This window comes from Chamaea fasciata, unplaced genomic scaffold (genome assembly GCF_029207755.1).
Source record: "Chamaea fasciata isolate MVZ Bird 193981 ecotype frontalis unplaced genomic scaffold, bChaFas1.0.hap1 SCAF_5, whole genome shotgun sequence".
In the NCBI taxonomy this organism is placed as follows: Eukaryota; Metazoa; Chordata; class Aves; order Passeriformes; family Sylviidae; genus Chamaea; species Chamaea fasciata.
In genome coordinates, this window is record NW_027094090.1 from 9,087,068 (window position 1) to 9,100,460 (window position 13,393).

The following is a 13,393-nucleotide window of genomic DNA, read 5'->3' on the forward strand; positions in this document are numbered from 1 at the left end:
TGCTGAGCAGGGCTTACACAGAGCCAAGGCCTTTCTTTACTTTTCATGCAACCACACTGGTGAGGGACCTGGGAATGTGTGAGAGGTTGGGAGGAGACACAGCTAGGACAGGTGACCCAAACAAATATTCCAAACGATATGACATCATGGTCAGTTTATAAAGTGAGTGGAAGAAGGAGTTTGGGGGGAAATTTGGAGTGATGATGTGTCTTCCCAAGTCACTGTTACGTGTGATGAGGCCCTGCTCTCCTGGAGATGGCTGAACACCTACCTGCCATGGGAAGCTGTGATTTAATTCTTTGCTTTACTTTACTTGTGTGCATGGCTTTTGCTTTCAGTATTAAAATTTCTTTATCTCAACTCAGAAGTGTTCTCTCTTTTACCATTTCAGTTCTCTCCCTGATCCTGCTGGCTGCTGGCTGGGGAGTGAGTGAGTTTCTGCACTGGGGCTTGGTTGCTGGCTGGGTCTTAACCCTGACAGGGGGAAAAAAATCAATTTTCTTCTAAATGTCTGTCAGTCAGTTTCCCTCTCTAAAAAAAATTAAAAAAAAACCCCAGTAATCTCCTTATTCTACCTTGGAGCACTGAGGCTGGAGTTATTTATGCAACTTTATATCTCTGAGTCCAGAAGGCACAAATACCTCTGAAAGCTGCACTTTCCAGATAAGAGGCACTGAAAGTGAGCTTTTCTACAGCTGTAACCAAGCAGGATGCCTGCAATTCCTATCAGCCCTGGAATCCTGTTCACTTCACCAAATTACTGTTTTTAATGGAGAATTCATGTCCAGCTGACATGAGTGTTTATTGTAAATGAAGCCATGATTGGCAACTTTTCCTTTTGGGTGATATTTATTTTTTACTCACAATGAGGGATGTTTTATTATTAATTAATTTTTTTCAGGAAATTTGTTGTCTGACTTGAACTATAAACAGATAAACAGAAAGATGGCAGAGCTAGCAGTGTCAAGTAAACCTCTTGTCACTATGAGTTAATCAGCTCTCTACAGTGATGCACATATTTAAGAACATATTTGCCGAACATCAGCCTAATCCATTACTGTAATTGCATTTCACGAAAGAGCTTTGCTGCTTTGAGATATGGCTCTCCTGTAATGTTGAACCAGGAAACACTTTGTTAAGGATTTGTGCACGTATGCTCATAATTTCCTGAAGTGAGAGCAGCAGGACAGAGGATAGTTGAGCAAACTTGAAGCATGGAAGCCTTGTCTGCCTAAATCCTAGATTTCTTGAGGTTCTTATGCCTATCTAGAAAGAGCACATGTAGCTGCAGGAGGAAGAGCCTGGATCAATGAATGGTTTGGGTCAACACAAGTCCTGCTTCAGGACACCTGTAGGCTATGGAGCCTTTGTGAACTTGTGTCAGTAGATTTCTCCAATGGCAACACACAGAAAACTCCATTGAAACAAAACATCTCTGAACTTGCAATATCAGTTAATTCAACAGCAGAATTTCATGTCTTTGAATGTGGTTTTTCACATCTTTGGAAAGCTATGTTTTAAGAAAAACAGTCTAGGCTTACATTTAATATGGTTGCATTTGTTATTTATAAATTTGAACTCTCAGAATGTCTCTAGTCAATTTGAGTTTCAGCATTTCCAACATACCTGCAGATAGCTCATGATGATTTTTCTCACTCTGAAGAATCACATTTGCCAACTCCCCTCAACCTGGACTTCAAGCATGTCTGCTTAAGCAAGCACATAATAATGTCAATAACCATCATTATCATAATAAACCACAACAGCTGTAATTCACTGTCTGCTCCCTTTCCCAATAATAAGAGATGAAATTTGCAGGCCAGTGGGCATGATTAATTCACCATGAGTATTTTCTGTATTTTAATTTGCTAGGTATATTAAAAAGTGCTATTAATCAGAACTTGAAGAATGCACTGTGGACCTTATCGTAATCAAGGTAATGAAAATATTCCACCTGTAGCTTTAACTCAAGCATACAGATCATTAGTATTTAATTTACTGCATTTTCTTTTGCTTAAATTTTTTACTTGATACAATATTACTCTTCAATCATTAAAAAATTTAACATTTGATAGTGGTTTTTACATTTGAAATTGGCTTAGCTTCGCAATAGCCACTGGAGGGATGAAAATACATTTTTGCATCCCTTAATCTCTTATTTACAGGAATAGAAAAGGCCTGTGGCCAAAGCTCCCTATGTCACAGTGCAGTGTCATGCTGCAGCAGTGAAGAGTAGTGCCATGTGAGTGGGTAAGTTAAATCATCAGCGGGGACCCCAGCTTGTGCTCCAAAAGCAGGGAGTGAGGGAATCTCTCTACCAATCAACATGTTTTTCACAGGCAGCTTTGGTTTCTGGTACTATAACACAACCTCCTCAGTCATTCCTGTTATAGAATGGAAACTTCAGGAAGAGGGTCAGAGTGAAAAATTAGAGGTTAGTAAGTCTGTCAAGGAATATAAATTCTTTTTACAGTGATGTCCATTCATGGTCTTGTCAGATGGAGTCCAGAGTACAGCCCACATTAATATCCAAAGCACAAGAGCAGCAGTTCAGGCTTCTTTGATTTTTTTTTTTTCTTTCTTTTGGTGGGGGGGAGAAGTGAGAAGGTATTAGATTTTGACCGTATGTTTGGGGGTTTGTATTTTTTAATTTTTTTTCCATTCTAATTGTTGATCAAAAAGAAATATGATTTTTTAAACTGTAATCTATCCTTTTAAGATGTGTTTATTAGGATAAGAGGATTCATCAGATTAACTCCACCATGATGTTTTCAGGTAATCAGAAAAAATATTTCAAGGTGATTTTTGTCTCAAAATAAATACTCAAAAATACTAGACCTATCAATATATATGAAAATACAGTAACTACTATTTCTCTGCAATTTTGCCTTGGAGAACTACTAAATAAAGTCACTGGGGAGGGTGACATTGACATCATTCAACAAGAAAATATATATTGCAGAACAGTTTTGTTCAGGGGGATTTTTTTTTTTAAATGTACTCTCATCTCTCATAGGTCATATTTCTTTAGAGACTAATTTTAAGCAACCATTATTATTTAGATTTGCTTAGAATATGGGGAAAGAAGTTTTAACACACTTTTACACCACATTTCTGTAAAAAAGAGATGTTCATGTACCTGAAATATAACTTTCAAATAGTATCTGCCTTCTTATATTCTTCCTTGTAATCATCTTGGAAAAGATGAGAGATGTGATTTTTTTTTATAATCTGAAAAATCTAATATTCTTTTTTTAATACGCACTGACCTTTTTAGAGTATGTACATGAAAAAAAAATAACCTCCAATATATAAAATTACGTCTGCCCCAGCCTAGAACATTACCCTGTCTGTTCTGTGCTCTGGCTTTTTGACCGCTTTCCACACTTTCATGGCATTGTTTTCTGAATTTCATTAAATGTTGCACTTGTCATAGGGAATTGTGAGCTGGCAAATGAATATTTGGCTGTGAGTTATTTCTATTGGTGTGGGGTTAGTGTCTATAATGGTATTAGAACTGCTCACCCACAGAAGCTTTTATCAAAGACCTTGAGTTGTGATTTTTTATCCTAATTCCTGTGCCTGGATGGATTATGAAATGTGGAGAAATTCTTATTTGCAGAGAATATGCTCCAGAAAAGCAGAAACATATATTTGTTCCTTAAAGAAAAAAAGAAAAAAAAAAAAAAAGGTTTTCTATCTCATGCATCCTTTTCAAAGCACATAAAATGCACAAATTGGGAAAACTGGGAAACCACAGGGGAAAAGGAGTTGCAAGAATGACCTTTCTGGGCTCTCCTGACTTTGTGCTGTCTTTGGTGGTGAATTATAGGGTCAGTATGAACTGAAGCCCCCTCCATCCTCTTCAACAGCTGCCAGTGGAATTAAGCTGCCAAGAGGATTGCCACATCCACAGCTTGTGCCAGGGAGCACATCCCCAAAGAGAGGATTCTTGCCACTGGTTGTTTTCAGTGTGTTCCTGTGCAGCTCTGGTCTGACCCAACCATTAGCACATGGATTGAGGAGTCTTGTGGGGGACACTGCAAAAGCCATATGGCAGGAGCAAAGGCTGCTGTGGGAAGACTGATATGTGAGGAAGACTTTCTCATTCACAGTTCACTGCATTTGATACGGTGAAATGCAGGGGATGGAGGCAGAGAAAAAAAAAAAATAACAACTTCTGTAGTTTGAATTTTCCCTCTTGGAAAGCTGGATTCACAGAATTAAATTAAGTGAATGGCATCTTTGGTCAGCAGATGCCATATGCTCCACAGAGCTTTCAGTTGCAAAGCAACTGCAGAGAGGGCCATCAACACTGCAATTACACAAAGGCCACAGGAAAAGAGAATTTATCAATCTATTATCTTGATGGGAGCTGAATATGAACATGAGCTACACTTTCAAAGGCTGCAGAATAATCATGCTAGTCCCATTCTATTCAGGCCATAGAGGAAGTGGGTTTGCTTCCATTTCACTAGACATAAGGCTATAAAAGACTTCAGAGGAGGGAGAGATGAAAAAGAGACTGATCTCTTTCTTGTCTCATATTCAGCCCATCTCCTACATAAGCATTGGTGAGTTTAAGCCTCATTAAAACAATGTATCAAATGAAGAAATTAGTCTATTTTTGTAGCCATAAGCAAAAGCCATGCTGTAGGAAATCACTTCTTACCTGAAACTGAACCTTCCTGTCATCAGCATGACAAAGGCTGTTCCCTCACACAAGGTCTAGGCAGGCAAAGAGACCAAGGTCTGAATAATTAAAGGCATAGTCAAGGCAGTGATTTATGCAGCACAGATGGTGTGTCTTTCTTTAATCAGTAGAAGACTTTTACCTGAAATAAGTAAAACCAACCTGCTGAATTTGAAACCAGTAGCTACTTTGAAATAGAATTAGAGAAGTTTCTTCTTAGGTTCTTTGGAGACAAACTTATTTTGTATCTTTCAGCAAGAGCTGGTTATTGTGAGAGACTGAAATGTTAATGACTCAAAAAACAAACAAAAAAAAACCCTCCAAAAAAACAAGACAAAGCAAAAAAACCCCCCCAAACAAACAAACAAACACAAAAAAAAACCCCCTCAGGGTGCTTTGCTAAGGCCAGATTTGCACCCCCGAAGGGGGAGAATGTGATTTTTGGGGTGTATAATGGCAAGACTCAGGTCTGCATGAGACGGATGGGGTGAATAATCCCCACCAGAGGTTACAAGCTGGGCTTTGAGGCCCATAAGAGAGAGATCCTGAAAGGTGGGATGGTGCTTTTTATCATGCCACTGGCCTTCCCCTTCACAACTCGTTCAGTTGTAAACCCACACACACACACACACTCTTCTACTGGGGATGCTCCTGAAAGAACTAGATGGATGGTTGCATCCAAAGAGTTGTGATAAATGGCTCAGTGTCCAAATGAAGATCAGTATAAAATGGTCTCCCTCAGGGGACTGAGACTGGTAACTTTCAATACTTTAATTAATGACAGACAGTGAGACTGAATGCACCCTCAGCATCTGAGGAACACTAAACTGAGTGGTGCAGTTAATTTGCTAGAGGGCAGGAATGCCATCCAGAGGAACATGGAGTGGGCCCATGAGAAACTCATGTAGTTCAACAAGGCCAAGTCCAAGGCCGTGCATTGGGGTCAGGGCAAACCCCAGTGTCTGCACAGTCTGAGACATGGTTAGATTGAAAAAAGTAATTGGGGATACCAGGAGAAGAAAAATTCAACAAGACATGGCCATGTTTATTTGCAGCTCAGAAACTCAACCCTGTCCTGGGCTACTTCACAAGAAGAATGGCCAGAAGATTGAGGAAGATCCCTTTCCACTCTGCTCTTGTGTGACCCTGCCTGGAGTACTGCATCCAACCCTGGGGTCTGCAGCACAGCAAACACCTGTTGGAGCAGATTGAGAAGATGGGCACAAAAATGAGCAGAGCAATAGAGCACATCTTCTATGCAGAGAGACTGAGAGAGCTGGAGTTCAGCCTGGAGAAGAGAAGGCTCTGGGGAGACAGTATTTTGGTCAATATGCAAAGGTGGCTTATAAGAACAGTGGGAATGTATTAGGGCGTGTAGCATCATGACAAGAGCTAATGATTTTAAGCTGAAAGGGGGTAAATTTAGATTGAATAAAGTAAGATTTTTTTTTTCCTTTTCTTTTCTGTGAGACATTTGAACAGGTTGCCCTGAGAAGTTGTGGTTTCCCCATCAATGGAAGTATTAAGGTCACTTTAGCAATGACCTTGAGCAAACTGATCTAGTGAAAACTGTCCCTGCCCCTAGTGGGGGGGTGGACTAGATGGTCTTTACAGGTGCCTTCCACATCAGACCATTCTATGATTCTATAAATTTGATTCATAGTCTTGCAGTATGTGTAAGCCACATATACGCCTCATGCTCATAACAAAGATGATAGGAATCTGTTTCAGAGGGTATGAGCTGAACGTTTTAGAGCCCAAGGTTGCCCAGATCTAATGAAAGTACAGACAAAAGTTGTAATTATATATTAGCTGCCAGGGACTACTGGATTAACAGATAATTACTACATGAGGTGGTATGCCTGTAGGCAACTGGTATTTCTATTAGTACCTTGACACTTTCCCAGTCCTGCCATTTTTGTTTCTTTCATAATTTTAAAATATTTTCAACTTATCTGCAAAACTAGTATATAGTTTGGGTTTTCTGAATGAAAACTTGCATTCTGTTCCCAGAAAATGAGGATTTTATGCTACAAGTTTTCTGCTGTTACTGTGTTCTCAAATCTCTCACTATCCCAGTGCGGTTTTTCTTGCATCAGCAATCTTTTGAGTTCTCCTAAGTTCTGGAGTGAAGATTTTTAAAAATATTATTGTATTTAAAAATGTCACTTAGAAGCAAGCACCATGCTAGGCACTTCACAGATACCAGCTACAGCCTTTCTTTTTCAGGGAGAGATTCCTCTTCTGATCAGAGATTTAGCCTGAGGAACTTGAAACCGATCTATTAGCACACTTGGCATGGTTAATATTATTAAAAGAGAAATATCAGCAGTGGGTTAGATAGATTTACATGGCAATATGTCTGGTCATGGACAAACACAAACTGTGAATCAGTTTGGGAAAAATTCATTGGGCATTTTGAAAGCTACCTAATGCCTAATATATCTTTATTAAGTTTTGCTGTATGCTAATAGGTTGCATGCATGCATCATTTGATATTTAAATAGATTGCAGGGTTAAAATAAAAAAAAAAAACCAAACATTTAAATATCTGTAGAAATACACAGAAAAGAGATCTGGATAAACACATTCAGATAATTTGTTTACTGTATATTTTTTTCCAAATTCTCATTCCTGAGGCACAGCTCAATTCCTTTGCACATAGCTGAGATAATGGTGAAGAAGCAATTTTGCTGCTCAGAAAATCAGTAACATATGTCCCACTTCTTGAAAAGAACAAATAATGAAACTTTTGTTACCTGACATTGCAGACCAGGACAGCTGTAACACATAACACACTTGCACCAGCTACACATGTCAGAAAGAGGGGGCAAACAAACAGCATAATTTATCAACTTTTTCCTATTGCAAAAAGGATCTGTGACATTTCATATGCATCAGAAACATTTTTCTTTAGATGAGATTCACAAATTTGTTTGAGACCTATTTGATTTCCAGAATTATTTCAATTATTTCCTTGTGTTGACCTCCATGTTTGAGTTAGGGACATATCTGAGGATTTGTAGTCACGTAAATATGTGCAATGTACATACGAAATACACCTCTTAGCAAATAGTGCTGTAGAATATATATGTTTACAAGCTAAGCCTAAGAAGTTATAACTTCTCTAAATTAAAAGTAGCTAACACTTGCATGAACTAGCCTGGCTGCTCTCACTGCTGCATTGAGTGAGCACCATAAATATCTTCATTAATAGATGGAAAAGCTTCAGCACCTGGGTAAAGTAAGTCCAGAAGCCAAGAATTCAGAAAAACTTCTGACATACAGCCCCTTTACACTCTCTTGGTACAGTTAAAACATAACAAACCAGAATAAGAATCAGAGTGAACAGCTTTCAAATAATTTTTTCTTAAAAATACTGAAAACCCATATTTGTATCTGTCAGGAATAGCCAAAAATTTATGAGCAATTAAACAGAAAGGAATGTGGACTGTAAGTAGAGGAAGACACAGAACTGAAATGTTCAGGAATAGTTATAGGAATATAGGAATATATATTTAATTGCAAATTGCCACAATTCTAGGCTTAGTAACAGGATACAAGTCTGCCTATACCCCAACAGAAAATCCACAAAATGGGACACTTTATCTGCCTTTTTTCATCTCCTCTTACCAAAATGCAAGGTCCTCTGCTTTGGTTCTTACACAGCCTACTCCAAAACCTTTTACCTCTGACAAGTGGCCTGCTAGACATCTCACCTCTGCAGTGAAATAACTTATCATCTCACAGTAATTTACGGTCTGTTCCTAGGGCACGAATAATGGCACTTGCAGCTGAAAAACTCCAGGAACAGCTGGAATCCACAGGTGATTTCATGTTAAGTACTGTTTACTCTCTTCTCTCGCAACCAACCCAAATGTGTACATGGAGATGTGTTTTGCAGTGCATAAATGTGAAGCATGAACTGTGGGAAGGAACACAAGGCCCCAGCTGGCATCCATATGAAGATGGAGAACTGTGAAATAAAGGTGTCAAAGAACAAGTCATAGCTGTGTTCCTGCTGCCTCTATCAGATCTGTACTTGAGAGGCTCAAGATTACCAGAACACAGGATAGAGAGCTGGTGTATAAGTTAAAAAACCTATGTAAATGTATACAGGGGGATTGTGATCCTAGAGTCAATTGACTGCACATCAGGTGCAAGATAGTGAGGCAGCCATTTAAAGAGTGCAGTATACAGGCAGGCAGGCAGGCAGAAAGACAGAGTCCCCTCACATAAAGAGAAATTGTTTAAATTTAACCAAAAAAAAAAAAAAAAAAAAAAACAAAACACCAAAAACAACTGAAAGCTCTTCAAGAAATATGGAATCTGAAGAAAAATATGTTCACTTGTCTGGCACAATCTTTTAAAGAAGTTTTTGAACTGAGCATCAATAAAGATAAAAATAAATAAACAAAAAAGAATAAAGAAAAAAGAATTTGAGATAATTAATTCCTTGCGAGGATTGTTATTAAAAAAGGATATAGCAACAGTAAAAAAAAGTAGGCAAGCAGGGAAATAAATGCTAAAAGTATAAAATTCAGTTAAATGGGGAAATAAAGATAAGCAGCTGGATTTAGACTATCTGTACTGGTAGTTTTTCATTCAATTACTTTTCATATAACACTACTGTGTAATTGTATTTGAAAAAAATCCTGTATGATGAAAATACCCAGTTTTGCATAACACATATTTATAATGAATAATATACTTTTATGAGACAAATATATATTTAATATGCCATTTGGAAACTTGATAGAAAGAAAATAATCATTATGCTGTCTGTTGCTGTGGTCCAATAATATCCGAATGAGAAAGTGTACTGCATTTGTGAAAAGGAGAGAGGTTATGTTGGAAAATAATAGTCAAATATTCTTTGCTAGCAAATATTCTTTGCTGTCACATTGTGTCACATAGTCTTCATAGATTGAAATTCTTGCTTGAATTAGGAAAAAAAATGTAATAGTAGAATTATTCAAGGACCAAATTGTAAAAGGAGACATATGATCTAAAAATTATGAAAAATATTATAAAAATTGTGAAGTAAAACAAGAATTGTTTAAATCTTCAGTGAACCCTCCTTAATCAAAGTGAGCATGGGGAACATGGTCTAAAAGCTCCACTTTAAATCTGCTATTGTGTATTGGAGTAGTGAGAGCATTTACAAGAGAACAAATGACTTTTACATCAATAGCATCCTGGTTCAGGACACAAGACTGAAGTGGCAATACCATATCAGCCATTTCATTTTTACTTATGTGGCTGAAATACAGCAGTGAAATCTGATAACCCTTGGAGGATTGTCCTTCTTTAGAGGTGAAATCCAAAAGCACAGGATGAAGAAAGTTAGAATGAGATAAAATGAACTGCTGACAGGATAAAATACTACAAAGAAAAAATTGGTTTGAAATATCTTAATAGATACTTAAATTAAAAATATACCACTAATCAGAAGGTGAGAAACAAAATATATGAGGAACACACACACACACACACAAAAAAAGCTCAAGCTGGCTATCATGGTTAAAGAGCAAAGAAAATAAGTATTAAGAACAAAAAGTCAACATTCAGAAAAGGGAGGCTTTGCAAAACAAAGAAACAGAAAAGGATAAAATGTCAAGTTCGATATAAAACTGCAATGAGAGAAGCTAGAAGAGAATGAAAAACTAAAAAGAAAAATATTTTAGGGAGAAACTTGCTAGAGGCATGAAAACTAATAATGAAAATTTTCAAACACATCAGAAGAAAGAAACATGCTAGAAAATTTACAAGGCTGATAGATGATACCATGGGAAAAAAAAATTCAAGCAGAATAAGAAAAACAGCTAAACCAAATTAATTTTATGTACTGTTCACTAAACACGGGCTAGAAAGTTTCCTAAACAAAGGTTCACACATATTCCTCAGAGGTTGAGATGAACAACTGCCCCAAATGGAATGAAATGGAATGGAACGGAACGGAATGGAACAGAACAGAACAGAACAGAATAGAACAGAACAGAACAGAACAGAACAGAATAGAATAGAATAGAATAGAATAGAATAGAATAGAATAGAATAGAATAGAATAGAATAGAATAGAATAGAATAGAATATTTCAGTTGGAAGGGGTCTACAACAATCATCTTGTCCAGCCACCTAACGAGTTCAGGAATGACCAAAAGTTAAAATGTGTTACTAAGGGCATTGTCCATTGACTCTTGAACACTGACAAGCTTGGGATATTGACTGCTCATTGACCACTGCTCTAGGAAGCCGTTTTCAGTCTTTGATCACTCACTCTGTAAAGAAATGCTTCCAAATATCAAGTTTGAATTTCTCTTGATGCAGCTTTGAACCATTCCCAGGTATATTATCCCTGCATACCAGGGAGCAGACATCAGTATCTCTCTTACCACTTTTTTTTTTTTTTTTTTTTTGCAATGTTGGAAGAAATGGGTGCAAGGAAGAGCAGCAGTTTTCCAGGATTTGTTGGTATCCCCCCAAAAATCCTTAAGAGACATGAAAATGAAACTGATGAACTGCCATTTGTTGTGTATTTTCCAAAAGCAAGGTGGTACCCAATGGCAATGAGACAAACTTGATTTACCAGAAGGGGTGTAGAATTCTGCATAGTCTTTGTGAAAACAATTTTTGTTTAGTGAGCAGTATAACAAGATGTGCCAAACATTATTATCTGTCATTTAGGGGGGAAAAAATGGTAAGAATCTGATTTAATCTCTACACTTCACAATTTGAGTTTTCAGAATTGTCACTTCTTAAGTTTAACACTGTCGTAAACAGAATGTTGAACCAAGATTTGTCAGAAGTAACAATGGCCGTGCAAGCTGAAAGCATCTGTCTACCAATCACATAATTGATAAGCTCACTTGCATCAGGTATTGGTAAAAAAGGAAAGACAGGTACAAAAAAACCCATTTTGCTTTCTCATCCTCTGTAAGTTAAAAAAAGAATTTAATGCTCTGAAAAACTGAAACTTATCCCTTTTTCTAAACTCTGAAGTTGCCAGAAGACCAAATTTCATGTACTAAACAAAGAAGAATCTTTTGTCTTTCAGTACAGTACTCCAAGCAAAGAGATGTTGGGAAGATGAAGTAAAAAAAAAAAAAAAAAAAAAAAAAGAAGCCTGCAGTCTTACATTTTTTTAATGTAAATTGAGAGCTTTAAAACAAAGTATTTGCCCTAGTATAAAAGACCGTGCTCTTGAGCTATTAGCACTGAAGCAGCCAGAACCATGAAAGAGGAAAGGCAGGGGCTTATATTCTCCTGTGAGTTTGGCTTGGATAGAGTTTATTTTCTGCCTGCTAACTGGTACAGTGCTGTGTTTTGGATTCAGACTGAGAATATTGTTGCTAAATGATGTTGCTAACAGTGATGTTTTAGTTGTTGCTCAGAAGGATTTACTCTAAAGCCAGGACTTTTCAGTTTCCCAGGCTCTGCCAGTGAGCAGGGCCTGAACCTGAGGGGTAAGCATGGCCAGGACAGCTTCCCTGAGCTGACCAAAGGGATGTTCCACGCCATGGAGTGTCATGTCCAGTACAGAAACTGGGGGAGTTGGTCAGGAGCTGCTTGGGGACAGGATGGGCATTGGTCAGTGCACGGTGAGCAATTGCATTGTGCAGTACTTGTTTTGATTAGGCTTTATTCCTTTCTCCCATTATTAGTATTGCAACATAGACATTATTTGTAAATAGCCATTTGAGGAAGATTTTTCAAGGAAAATATTATATCTACAGAGGAAAATATTATATCTATTATATGTGAAAATACTATATCTATTATACGTAGAAATATATAAATATATGTATAAATATAGTTTTATATACAGTTAAGTAAAATATTTTAATATACATATGTTTGTAGAGAGGGGTCCTAATAAATTTCTACAGTGTGTCTGAAAAAAAGACATTTATTCTTGTGGCTAACTCCAAAATATATATTGCCCTTATCTACCATTAGACAAAAAAGCAAACCAATGAACAGAACTGTCAGTAGTTTTAATGAATCTGTGGAAAACATACATTAGGTTGAATCTTCTGTGTGGAGGAGACTGTGATTAATAGTGATTTGATTTTCTTTTTAATTAAAAAAACCCCAACACGCCGTACAATGAAATTTATAAATTGTAAATATTGTGTTAATCTATACTCCATTCCATTTTTTTTCAAAATATCTTGGAAGCTACTGAAGTAAGCTCCATCATGATCAATGTCCTGGCAGTCTTTTAGAAATTTATTTTAGATCTGCTGTTGAACACCAAAAGCTAGCAAGAACCTTAGAAGCTTGGTAATGAACTAGTGAAAAGCAGCAGAGTAGTGTTGCTGCCTTTGCTCAGAATTAAAGTGGAAGGATAAAAAGGAAGGATATCTATTCCAAACCTGGCTGGGGGCTCCAGGTGTGCAGTGATCCGCAGTGTGCAGCTGCTGACGCACAGCCATGTAGAGTCATTATTCATAAGTGGGAATGCTGAGATCCATTTGCAAGGATGTCACTTGAAATGAAGACCACAGATGCCCTGAATGAAGAAAAACTCCTCCACTCCGTGTGTGAGTCCATGTGGATGAGGAACTGTGGCTTGCATGTTCTGCAGAACATCTGACCACTCTTTCATCATCTCTCAAAAAGTCTGTGGATCATAAAAAGATGCTGCCTTTACCATGCCTCTTCTTCCTTGGCCTCTTTACCATTCAAAGGGATGAG

At 37.5% G+C, this 13,393-nt stretch overlaps 1 long non-coding RNA gene across 1 annotated transcript; it reads left to right on the forward strand.

The window, feature by feature from the left end:
- The first annotated feature begins 1,850 nt into the window (after nt 1-1,850).
- LOC136290110 (uncharacterized) lies at nt 1,851-4,869 on the forward strand. The gene is made up of 4 exons (XR_010720968.1): nt 1,851-1,936; nt 2,166-2,250; nt 2,720-2,775; nt 3,833-4,869. It is a non-coding gene; the product is annotated as an uncharacterized lncRNA (long non-coding RNA).
- The last annotated feature ends 8,524 nt before the right edge of the window (nt 4,870-13,393 follow it).